Source organism: Varanus komodoensis, unplaced genomic scaffold, assembly GCF_004798865.1.
Source record: "Varanus komodoensis strain SLA01 unplaced genomic scaffold, ASM479886v1 scaffold24, whole genome shotgun sequence".
Taxonomy (NCBI): domain Eukaryota; kingdom Metazoa; phylum Chordata; class Lepidosauria; order Squamata; family Varanidae; genus Varanus; species Varanus komodoensis.
In genome coordinates this window covers 10,832,400-10,844,926 of record NW_025335641.1, presented here as the reverse complement: position 1 = coordinate 10,844,926, position 12,527 = coordinate 10,832,400, and the positions used below count along the sequence as shown (strand labels likewise).

Here is a 12,527-nt window from a genome sequence, read left to right as displayed (position 1 = left end):
AAGACCTTTTTATTCAAATGTCATTTTAATTGTTAATAGTATTTATTCATTTAATTCTTTGGGCGGGGCGACTTAATTTATACTGTTAATTTATATTATTTTAAGGAACTTTATTTATGGATGTGAGCCGCCCTGAGGCTTCGGCGAATAGGGTGGCATAGAAGTCTCCTAAATAAACAAATAAATAAATAAATAATAAACTTAAACAGGCATTGTTCTAGACTGAATCTGCATGTTCCTGGAGGGACATTCTCCTGTGTTATTCCTTGCTATATCTTTAGGATCTTCTTTCACAAGTCTGACGTGGTCTCCTCTCCTCAATATGTATATGAGCGTCCAAGTCTGCTTGCCTGATTCTTTTGCTGTGTTGGACTACAGTCAGAAGCTATGGTGGTGAATGTACTAAAGCTTAATTTCAAACAAGACTGAACAAGATGATGCACAAATTGGCAGTGTGTGAGAGGAAGTACTGTGTCCATCATTAAGCTGGGTTTGCCTTAACCTTGATAGCATTCTATTTTGTACAACATTATTTAGGTCACTCTACTGGTTTACTCAAAGATGCTTAGCATGTTGAGTAAGTGAGCAAATTATAAACTGGAAATCAAATTCAAATTTGAGTCAGCAATGAACTTACATTAGAGAGCCTTGGGCAAATAGTCACTGTCTCTCTCCTCCTTTCCAGTGTATACTAAAATAATTTATAATAATGTTATTATGGAACATTCCTATGCACACTTACTTAGAAGTGAGTGCAGTCAGATGTACTCCCAGATAAATGTATAGAGGGTTGCTCCTGCTGTTCTTGGACTTTTGTTGGTGGCTCCTCAGTATTATGAAATTTCTTTAAATACTAACATAAAAATTTCAGAGGCTGTACCTGCAGGTCCTTTGTGAATGAACAGGGTAAACTCAAGGATAAAGAAAGTGGTGCTTCAGTGTACCATATTTTTGTGTTTGTCCCTATAAAATGAGTTTTTTGCCAGTATCCTTTGGGACAGGAAGAGGCAGAAAGTCAAATATATTTGTGCTTGTTGTGCAGTATTTAAGAACTGGTAAAACAATACTTCTGGGCCTTTTCTGAATCCCAAACCAGTTCAAAGGGCTACATAATAATTGGCATACTGTTAATAGGAATGATATGGTGATTTACGAGAGACTGGTTTCACAAGCTGTTGCTATGTATGTTTACCAAAATGAATGAGAGTATTTTTGAACAGATGCATTTCTGAACTTCTTGAAAATACTGGAATACCAGTATGAAACTGTGTTATTTTATGAGGGAGAACTAGAATCCAGAACAGTAAGTGTAATACTATTTTCTGCTTGTATTTATTTACAATTTATAACTTTTCTTTTGACAAAGTTGTTGTAACAGGTGACAAGACTAACATAAAATAACTATAAAATGTCTTAAATACCTTACAAATACTAATTAGTAGTAATGTTGTTGCACTGATCAGAAACATGGATAGGAATTGACTGGGGCAACCTGAAAGCTCTCCAGGAGAGGGCCTCCTTGGCCTGGCATGCAAAACCCAGAAACTGAGAGTTGAAATTCCTTTCGTAAATCTTGACGAGTGCAGGTGTTGAACTGCATCCTTCAGATTTCAGTGAAGTTTTGAGCTAATTATAAGATTATTCTATCTGTTTAACAATATTTATACTTTTCATTGTGGAAGAACAAAGAAATTGTTGTGAACTACCCAGAGAGCTTGAGCTATTGGACAACTAAACTAAATAAAAATAAGTACAAGGTATTACTGCCCTTCATCTTTTTTTTTTGCTTCTTATGTATATGTGTGAATATACATAAGTGCATCTAGACAGTAATTAAAATTCATATTGACAATTAGTGAGATTTTGCATGGCGCATTTTTAACAGACCCTAACCTTGAATTTACAATCTAAAAAGGCACGACACAAAAGGATTATTTCATGGAGAAAATTTCTATATTTGAGATTCTTTTATTACAAAAAGCTGTGATGCTATTCAGAATAACCTGGAATCAAAGAGCAGGTATTTGGCACAATTGTCTTGATTGTGGGCCAGTCACAGACTCTCAGTCCAACCTACCCTACAGGGTTGAGGGGGTAAGATTAAGTTGCCCTGAGTTCTTTAAAAGAAGAGATCAAATAAATGAGCATGTGTGGTGGGAAGGGCTATTACTGAAATGGCCTTGCTGCCTGTTGGAAATGAGGTCCATTTGAAGTGTCACTGGCCCTTTCCTTTCACATGTTTAATCTCTTCCTGTTTCCCAGAATCTGCCCTGGAACAAAAGGTAGCACTAAAGGGATGAGAGTTCATGGTTTCTGTCTCAGGTAATTTTCCATAGTAATATTTGCATTTATAAGCATTGAAAAATTGTCCTGCTGATGTTATTATATTATCCTTTTATTACAGGTGGGGCTGAAGAGAGTATTTAATATTGCTGCTTAGTGGTGAAACTGAAATTGGTTTAGGTTTCCATCTAAAAATTCTTCATACAAAATATCCATAAATATGCAGGAAATGTCAGTTTATTTAAATTGCTCCCACAGATCCATCAGTCCAACTCTAACACTCAAATGCATCCAGAGATCATGTACTTCATTGACTTCTATGCAGATGTATGGTATTTCTAAATGTTGGGTGTCTATTTGTGTTAGACTGATTGAGGGGATCCAGGTTTATATCCCTACTCAGCTGTGAAGCTTACTTGCGTGAGTTGGGCAAGTCTTACTTTCTTAACCTAATCTACCTTTTAAGATCGTTAAAGTAATAACTAATTAAATAAACAGGTGTGGCCCACCATGTGCCCACTTTTGAGCTTCTGGAATAGAATGTAATAAACTTTTCCAGAAAGGGAGGGAATACTGTTCCCAACTAGTTCCACACTCCTAACTGAGCAGATCAAAGGAAGCTGCCCTAGCTGATCTAAGGACTCTGGACAAGCTCCCAGAGAGTGAGCAAACAGAGTGAGCAAACAGGAGTTTGGCAGTGGCACTGTAGTGGAAGAGGAGTTAAAAGCAAAGGCAAAAAGATGAGGGGCCTGAATTAGCCCAGCAACAGTTTCTTCCAAGACGGCTTGTTCTCCTGAGAGCTGCAACTCAAAGGGAGTGGCCTGATTACTAGCTGTGTGGGTGGGGAGATTCATTCTGGTGCCTGAGCAGATCAGAGGAAGCTGCCCTAGCCAGACTAGGGAGTCTCGGGTACAAGTGGCCAAGCTCCCAGAAAGCAAGTGATTAGGGAGAGCTAAAAGGAGTTTGGCAACAGAGGTCAAGGGAGAGGTCCCCTAAGAATACAGGCAGGTAGCACAGAATTGTAGGGATGGTATCAGAAGGCCTAAAGCTAGGACTGAACTGAGGCTAGTGACGGATGCTAAAAGCAACAAAAAAGTCTTCTTCATATCTGTCCAAAGTAAAAGACAGAGGAAAGAAATAGGGGTTCAACTACTCAATGTGGATGGAAAAATGATAATGGATGGAAAAGAAAAGGCAAAAGTGCTAAATTCCTACTTTGGCTCAGTCTTCTCCCAAAAGAAGACCTACAGTCTTCCTAACAAAGAGGAAGTACATGCTGAAGGTACAGGTTGACAGCTCAAGACTGACAGGCAAATGGTCAAAGATCATCTAACTGGGCTGAATAAGTGCACATCTCTGGGGCCTGATGAACTCATCCTAGAGTCATAAGGGAATTGGTGAAACAACTCTCAGAACCACTGTCTGTTATCTATGGGAAATCATAGAGAACAGGAGAAGTGCCAGATCACTGGAAAAGAGCTAATGTTGTTCCTATCTTCAAGAAAGGAAAAAAAAGGAGAACCTAGGAACTACAGTCAGTCTGACAGCAATCTGTGGGAAAATTTTGGAGATTATAAAGCCATCAGTCTGCAAACACCTTGAAAGCAATGCAGTGATTACTAGAAACTAACATGGATTTCTCAAGAACAAATCCTGCCAGACTGATTTTGTTTTGTGATTGGGTAACCTCCTTGATGGACTGTGGGAATGCTGTGGACATAATCTATCTTGACTTCAGCAAAGCTTTTGACAAAGTGCCCCATGATATCCTGATTAGCAAACTAGCTAAAACTGGGCTAGATGGAATAACATAGAAACAAAGCAAGCCAGAAAGGGCCTCCTGGGCCATCTAGCCTGACTCCTGGTTCCAGTCAGCTCCACTCATATAACCACCAACATGTATTCATTGTCCAGTCTTTCCTTGAACACCCTCACTGATGGGGCCTCAATCACCTCCCTTGAAAGCCCATTCCATATCCTGGGGGTAATGATATAGGTGGATCCACAGTTGGCTACAGAATTGGACTCAAAGAGTGCTCATCAATGGCACCTTCTCAAACTAGGGAAAGGTAACAAGTGGTGGTACAGGGTGCAGTTCTGGGCCCAGTGCTCTTCACCCTTTCTATTAATAATTTGGATGAGGAAGTGGAGGGAACAATTATCAGATTTGCAGATGACACAAAACTGGGTGGGATAGCAAGGTGATCTTGATAGGTTGGAGCACTGGGCTGAAAACAACAGAATTTAATAAATGTCAAGGTTTACACCAGGGAAAAGTGCCCTTCTAAGGTGAGGAATACTTGGCTCAACAACACTGCAAGTGAAAAGGATTTTGGAATTGTTGTTGATCACAGTCTAAATATGGGCCAGCAATGTGATGTGGCTGCAAAAAGGGCAAATGCTATTTTAGGCTGCATTAATAGAACTATCACTTCCAAATCACACGAAGGACTAGTTCCCCCTTACTCAGCACTGTTTAGGTCTCATCTGGAGTACTGTGTCCAGTTCTGGGCACCAGTTTGAGAAAGAAGCAGACAAGCTGGAAAGGGTTCAGAGGGCAACAGGGATGATCCAGGAACTGGAAACAAAAGCTCTATGAGGAGAGATAGAACTGGGCATGTTTAGCCCCAAGAAAGACTGGAGGAAACTTTCATAGCAGTCTACAAATACCTGAAAGGCACAGAGAGGAAGGGCAGGATCTCTTCTTGATCATCCCAGAGTGCAGGGCCCTGAACAATGGGCTCAAGATGCAGATTCTGGCCAGATACTAGGAAAAATTTCCTGACTGTTAGAGCAGTACACCAATGGAATCGATTAGCTAGGGAGGTGGTGGGCTCTCCCACAGAGGCATTCAAGATGCAGCTGGACAGCCATCCAAGAGGGATGGTTTATCTTGCAGTCCTCCACTGAGCAAGCACTTGAACCAGATGGCCCTCTGGCCCCTTCCAGCTCTACTGTTCTAAGATTCTATAGTCCCCAATTAAAGAACTAAAAAAAAGGAGGGGGGCGGCCAGAAAAAGCCTCAATAGAGGTGCTTGTAGCTTTGAGCCAATTTATGTACTTGCCGAATGTTGGGCTGGGCCTTGGGGGATCTGGCTCTAGCCCCCCCTAGCCATGAAGCTCACTGAGGCCGGCTCTGTCACTCGGGTTCATCTGGCTCAAAGGGGTATGGTGAGGATGAAAGAAAGGAGGGTGGTGGAAGCCGCCATGGTTCCCTTGCATGAGGGACAGCGAGGGACTGAGCTCGCCCAGTAACACCTGGGCGAAGAAACCTCCCCGGACTCGCTGGCTGAGGCGCTGGAGCGAGAGGAAATGCGGGCGCACGCCTCCTCTCCCCCTGCGCTCGCCCGGCTCTTCGCCCCAACGCCCATTCGCGGAGGGCAGGTGGCAGCCTCCGCGCCGCCACGGCGCAGCCGCCAGCCGGCCGCTCTTCGGCGAAGCGGGTCGTTGATGGGGCGGCGGTTGAGTCAGCGGCTGGCTCTGCGTCCCCTCCTCCCGCCTCTGGGAACCGAGAGCCGGCGGCGAAGCAGGCGGCTCCGCGCCTCAAGGCTGAGGCTGGCAGAGCGCGACCCGCAGCCAGCGAGTGCCTGTCACGGCCGCCGCCGCCGCCGCCGCGCCTCAGCCGCGCTCGCCGAAGCAGCACCGCGCGTGTGGGCGTGAGGGCCCTCCCCGCCGCAGGGCCCGCGAGGAAGGATGCGGGGGCGGCGGTCGCGGTGAGCCCCCGCAGGTGAGCGTCTGCGGGCGGGAGCGGGCGGGAGGAGCCCTCGGCCCCGCCGCTGCCGGAGAGGCCCTCGGGCGGCGCCAGGGCCCGACCCTCCATTGGACCTCTCCCGGGGCGAGCGAGGGCGGCCGCCTCAGCGAGGCCACCGCCAGCCGCCTCCCCGCGGGAGGAGGAGGAGGCGGCTTGGGCGGGCGGGCGGGCGGCGAGCGGGCAGGCTCGCGTTCTTCCACCCGGCGATGTGCGTCTCTGGGCGGGGCAGGCCGTGCTGAGGCGCGAGCGGGAGGCTGCCGCACCGTCCACCCTCCGCCCCTTCGCGCGGGGGGGGCACGACCCGCTTCCCCCGCTGCCGAAGGCCCGGGCTGCGAGTGGGCACACGATGCAAGGTGTGGGGGGCGGGGCGGGGATTTTGGCGGGGGGGCGGGGAGGCCCGTTGTGTTGCCTCGTCTCCTTCCCTGGCTCCCTCCTACATTCATGAATCGCACAACTTGTTCATTGAGAACGGGGGTGGCGCGGTGCGGGGTACTCGGGCATGGCTGGCGCTCAGTGCGGCTGTCTCTTCTGCAGAAGGAGTGCCTGCTAAGGCAGGAAGAGGAATCTGGTTGAATTAAGCACAAAACCAGGCGGGAGGTGAGGAAGTTAGAAAGCAGCGTGAACTGTGGCTTCAGCTTGTAGGTGAGAAATGCTCACGCTTCGCTATACTGGTCTTTGATGCTGTGTGGTGTGTCTTTAGTCTTTGAAGAAATGACTTGGTGATAGCCATTAGGGTAGTCTTGTGGTCATGTACCAATATTCAGACTTAGAAAATATTTTGTGATTGCTGGCATGACTGAATATTTCTTACTTTTCATACCAAGTGCACATGGCTCTTTGAAGTTATTGTCTCAATTACAGACATTATCTCTGGTTTTCTTGTCTCAAACTGTCTATTGTGGGATTAATATTGTACTGATATTTTGCATATAAAGAACAAAAGAAAATTATGAACAATTGTTTATATCTTTGACAGCACATCCTGTATATTTTTACTTAGAAATACATCCCACAGGGTTAAATAGGGCTTATTTCCATTTACGTGTGCGTACATCTGCATAGGATTACAATGTATGCATTCTGTATTTTTCTGCCCTAAGAATATGGTTCAGCTTGCTTTATCAACAGTGTGTGTTTTACTAACCAAGCCATTTTTGGGAACCTGAAATATTAGTAACAAATAGGTGTCCAGAAAAAAAAGTAAAAAGAATGAACACAGAGCCCAAAATAACTTCAGAATATTGACAATCTTGTAATTGGAGCTGTTGAGATAAAAATGTTTGTTTAGTGCCATTCCATCATTCACAATTATGTTTGGCATGACGATGGTAGTTAAAAAAATTAGTTAATATGAATTTTATTTGATATTTTGACACAAAGTCTTGGAATATCTTTCCTGTCTAACTTTTTAGCTTTTGCAATTTTATCCTCTGCTCATGTTGATTCTGCTGGCCCTGGTTTTTATGATACCTTTAGTTGATCTGCTTTCGAGCTTCTAACAGCTCCTTTGCAATTTTCTTAGCTGCTTTGGCATTAGAGGTACTTGTTACTATTGGGACAGCATCCTTAAGTGCTACACAGAGCTTAGAATTCATGTTTCAACATAAAGTAGTAGCACTTGGTAACTTATTCATGTAGTTATAATTGTAGTTTAGTTGAACAGTTTCAGAAACGAACAATTGATATGCACAACAGTTTCTGCTTTATAATATATGATTACTGTTTATAATGGAGGTAGTATGGGTGTCTAAAATCAGCAAACGAGATGTGCAGGGAACAATATATAACTCTCTCTTATTTCATCATCATCATCATCATCATCATCATCATCATTTACATTGCATTTATATCTCATCTTTTGTCTTCTTGTGAGGAACCCAAGGCAGCCTACCTAGCTCCATTTTATCTTCGCAACACCTACCTGTGAGGTAGGTCAGTGTGAGAGTGATTGACTGGCCCAAAGTTACCCAGTGAGTTTCATGGCTATGGACTAGAACACAGATCTTGCAGGTCCACAGTCTGCACTCTAACCCCCCACTCCACTCTATATATAGGGAAGGAGGAAGGGAGAGAAGAAGTGTTACCGATATGCTGTCTATTGACAGTACTCTTACTGTCCTCCAGGTGCTCTGTTCTTCCTGATTTTTATTTATTAAAATGTTTCTTTTTAACTTTTAAAAAATCTTCCCATGTTGCAAAATGAAGGTCTGCCTTATGGCACCATCTTTCTTTTGACTTCATCAAAGTGGGTTTGTGTTTTGAAGCTCAGACTCCACTACTGTCTTGTGCTTAGATTATTATTTTGCCATGCACATTGAGTAGTTGAACCCCCATTTCTTTCCTCTGTCCTTTACTTTGGCCAGATATGAAGAAGGCTTTTTTGTTGCTTTTAGCATCTCTTACTAACCTCAGTTCATTCCTTGCATTAGCCTTCCTGATGCCATCCCTACAAATCTGTGCTACCTGCCTATATTCTTCCATTGTAGGCTGACCTTCTTTCCACTTCTATGCATGTCATTTTTTATTTCCAATTCATCTCTAAGCTCTCTGTGAAGCCATATGAGCTTCTTCTGTTGTTTTCTATCCCTTTTCCTTGTTGGGATTGCTTGTAATTGTGCCTTTAGAATTTCCTTCTTTAAAAATTCTCACCCATCTTGGACTTCTTTTCTCATGAGAGTCACTTGCCATGGGTCTTGTCTTATCTGAGTTTATTAAAACTGACTTTAAAAAATCCAGGGTACATGTTTGGCTAAATTTGGCTTTTGCTTCCTTTAGAATAAAAAAATTCAATTATGGCATGGCCATTTCCCCCCAGAGCTCCCATAGCTAGCTAGTTCCCACTAGGTCTTCTCTATTGGTTAGTATCAAGTCAAGGATAGCCATTCTTCTTGGAAGACAATATCAGCAACACAAGTTAGGAATCTCTTGGAGGGCTGTGTTTGGCAGATGAGATCAGGATCTTAAGAGTCTAAAACTGTTCATGTCAGTTTCAGGCTATCCGCAGCCATAGCATGATAGACCTGACATATGTTAAGACAGAGAAAAGTCCTACAACTCCAACCATCTGAGACCTCTAGGACATTTTTCCATTTAAATATGAGTAGGATTGAGCCCCAAGGCATCTGCAATAGGAAGGGAAGTTTAAAGGGTGGAAAGGAGTCATCACACACATGTGCTCACATATTCTTAATTCTTTATGATTCATCTGTAGCATTGTGTGGTGGAATGGGGATGGTCTGTGGAAAGGGAAGAAGTGTCCTCTTCTTCCTGCACAATGAATGGAGGAGAGATTTTAAAAAAAAACTTTAAAGTATCCATCCCCTCAACCTAATCCTGCTAAGTATGATAAATCTATTGAAGGTTTAAGCTAATTAACTGTTTTTTCCAAGAAGTTCACAAATCTTTTTCAGCTTGTTTTAGTTTTGTCCTGAAACTTACAAAATATGCTTCTGTATGCCTGGGTGTATAAGTATACGTGGGGGGAAAAACCCACCACCATATTTTAGGACAATCCTGTTTTTTCCTTAAAATGACAGGCAAGTCACTCAGGGTTACTGTTAGAAAAAGCAATGGGATTGCAAGAATCTTGCTACATACTCTCCTCCTTAACAGGATTTCAGCCAGTTGTCTTTTTCCAGGTTACTATAAACTGCAAAAAGTTCATGTGCCTCCCTTCAGTTCCCACTGGGATGTTTAGAAGGTTTTTATCCAGTAAGTGTATGTGTGTGTGTGGGGGGGGGGGAGGGTAGGTAAACTAGACCAAGGAGTTCCCCTGAGCATGCTAATCTCTCCTACCTGTTGCTCAGTGTTCCCATTTTGACCCTATTTTCAAATGACTGCCTTCCTACAACAATTAGTCTAGCTGTGGTTAGAATTATTGCCCTCCTCTTGTTTTCTGCAGCCATCTCTACTCCAGGCCTGGTCTTGTGACTCCCCTGTTTCCCATTGGGTCCATCCTAGTCCTCCCTAATTTCTCTGCTGTTATTCCCAAGCCATCTCTCTGAACAACAGTGGCCATGAAATTACTTTGTGTGTGTGCCCCCCCCGCCCCCCCGCCACGTTTTTGTTTGTTCCACGCAGCTGAGAGAGCTTCAAGATACGAAGTGCTGTTCTCTAGCCACCTACCCTTCCATACTTCATAAACATGCCTCTGGCTCAGAGGCATTTTGGGAAATAAAGATAGCAGGAAGGTAGGAGACTGTGTTTCATGCTAAAATGCTTGCAGCTATCCAATGTAAAACAAAACCTTATGAGCACCTTATGAGGAGAGGTGTCTGGTGCTGCACTGCCAACATCTTGAGTTCTCTATAATTGGTTTTCAAACCATTCGTTTGTTAAAATGGTCATCAGAAGCCCTTCTCCAGATAACTTCTGCTGTCAGTTGTGAGACTGGTAGTGACCAGAGAAAAGGCCTTTTCCTAATGGTGTCCTGAATCAATCAGGCTTGTGTGGCACCCAGCTTAAAAGCATCAGGCTAAGTTTGTTATTTGCCCAGACTTCTGCTGCACAGTCTCTTGAGGCTGCTGTGTCTTATTTATGAATTTCATCGCTTTTACTAATTGTCAGCAGTTTTTATGGTTTTGTTAAAGTTGATTTTGGAGATTTAGAAAATGTTATTGTAAGCACCTGAGAAATTTCTTGGTATGATAAGGTAGGATATGATATATTTGTTGGTCATAAAGGCAAATAAAATAATCTCCTGGAGTCTGTGAGATGGGCTGGATGATTCTGTGGCCACAACTTTGCTAAACTTAAATGGGTATAAGTAGTTGTGATCCTTTCCAGTAACATGAAAAAACAAGAAAAGTAGTAGAAAAAGAGACATCATAACCAAAAACACCACTTGCACAGTAACCATAGTGATTACTCCCCATCCCTTTTCTCTTGAGTGTTGTATCTTTTTCGTTCAAAATTCTGAAACCTGATGCCTTCCAGATGTATTGGGACTGTAACTCCCATAATTCCCAGAAAGCATGGGCAAAGGCTGGCAATTATGGGAGATGTATTCCCAAATCATCTTGGGAGTACCAGGTTGGAGAAGGCTGTTTTAACCTGCAGGTTGGGACTGTCCTTTTTCTCTGATTGATGATATGCCACTCCTGAAGCTGTTTTTGGCTAAGGAGCAGAACAAAAATGCTTTAAATAAAAAATAATTGTTACAGAGGACAGTCGCTACCAGAGGCACATGATGGACAGGAGAAACAAATGCAGATTTCCCGATCACTCTATTCCGAATAACATAGTGATCACATTACTGTCTGTTGTGCATTGTGGAAAGGCACGAGTGCCCTGCCAGAACTATAGGTTGTGACTCTGATTCCTTACTTGAAGGATGGGTAAGTGAGGTGGAAGATATGAATGTAGTGATGATCCATGGAGAGCTGCTGCAACACCTCCTATGACTTGGTGCATATTAGAAGTTTGTGAGAGACAGCATTTTTCCTTTCAGTGTGGCCAGCTCCTGCACTCTCCTACTAGTAGTCTTGCAGCACCTGCCTTTAGAGACACGGTGATTGCATTATTGTCTGCAATAAGATAGAATTTACCCATCCAATGTAGGGAGTTGCAGTGAGTTGATGCACAATATTCACTCTGTGGCATGAACCCTGGTCACAAGTGTTTCGTGTTCACTGAGAATTATGAGGGCAATGGAAGGCACAGCTACAAGTGCAAGGTAGGACAAGGAACAAACAAGTTGTGTTTCCACAAGTATATTAGCAGAGCCTTGATATGTGAGCTGACTTATCTGCTGAATGTTTATGCAAGGTAGTGGTTGTCTTCTGATTTAGATCCTTTCTTTTGTGTCTGTAACAACAAAGGAAGTGTAGCATTGTCTAGAAATCATTAACTTCTTTGGGTTTGTATGACAGCTGTTCAGCTGCTGTACCTTTGCTTCAACATCTTGGCACTAGATCTAGCCTAGGGCATAGTCAGATTAACCAAAGGGTTCAAGGATGTTGGGGTGGGGTAGCCCAGATCCCAGCTTAAACAAAATAAAAATAAACAGCAAGTTTCTAACACTTGTAAAACCTGTGATATAAAGGAAAATGTTGAAGGCACATTCAGGAAAATCATTTTGTCAATTTGTTTAGTGAGAACAGAGCCTCCTACTTGAGTGTATTTACTCCATGAGTGAAGTCACAGCTATGATCAACATTTGGCCATAGAGATCAGTGTAGATTCAGTTGTTATGGAGTCTTACTATGGAACTCACTTGTTTGTTGAAGCCACTTCCTGGTTCATCCTCCCACCCCTTTTTTATTTTATTTATCTGCCTTTGTGGAATGCCATTACTGGGAAATTAAAATGTTTACAAACTGTGATGGGAGAACATATATAGCCTCAGGATGGGTAGCAGGAAGGAGTTTGTGTTCTTTCTAGCTCATGTATTATTTCTTGTCAAAAAAGGCTTCTTCTTACACACCTGCCCATGAAAATAAAGATCTAAAAACTTGTGGAGTATTCTGCACAAAAGATTTCACTTTAATTGCTC

General features: G+C 43.3%; 1 protein-coding gene across 1 annotated transcript in view; it reads left to right on the top strand.

Annotated features, from left to right (window-relative positions):
• Positions 1 to 6,511: 6,511 nt before the first annotated feature.
• LOC123024602 (TLC domain-containing protein 4-B-like) overlaps positions 6,512 to 12,527 on the top strand; it is a 32,592-nt gene continuing 26,576 nt past the window's right edge. The window contains exon 1 of the mRNA XM_044432558.1: positions 6,512 to 6,676. The gene's annotated coding sequence lies outside the window, so the exon portion shown is untranslated. The remainder of the gene's footprint in view (positions 6,677 to 12,527) is intronic.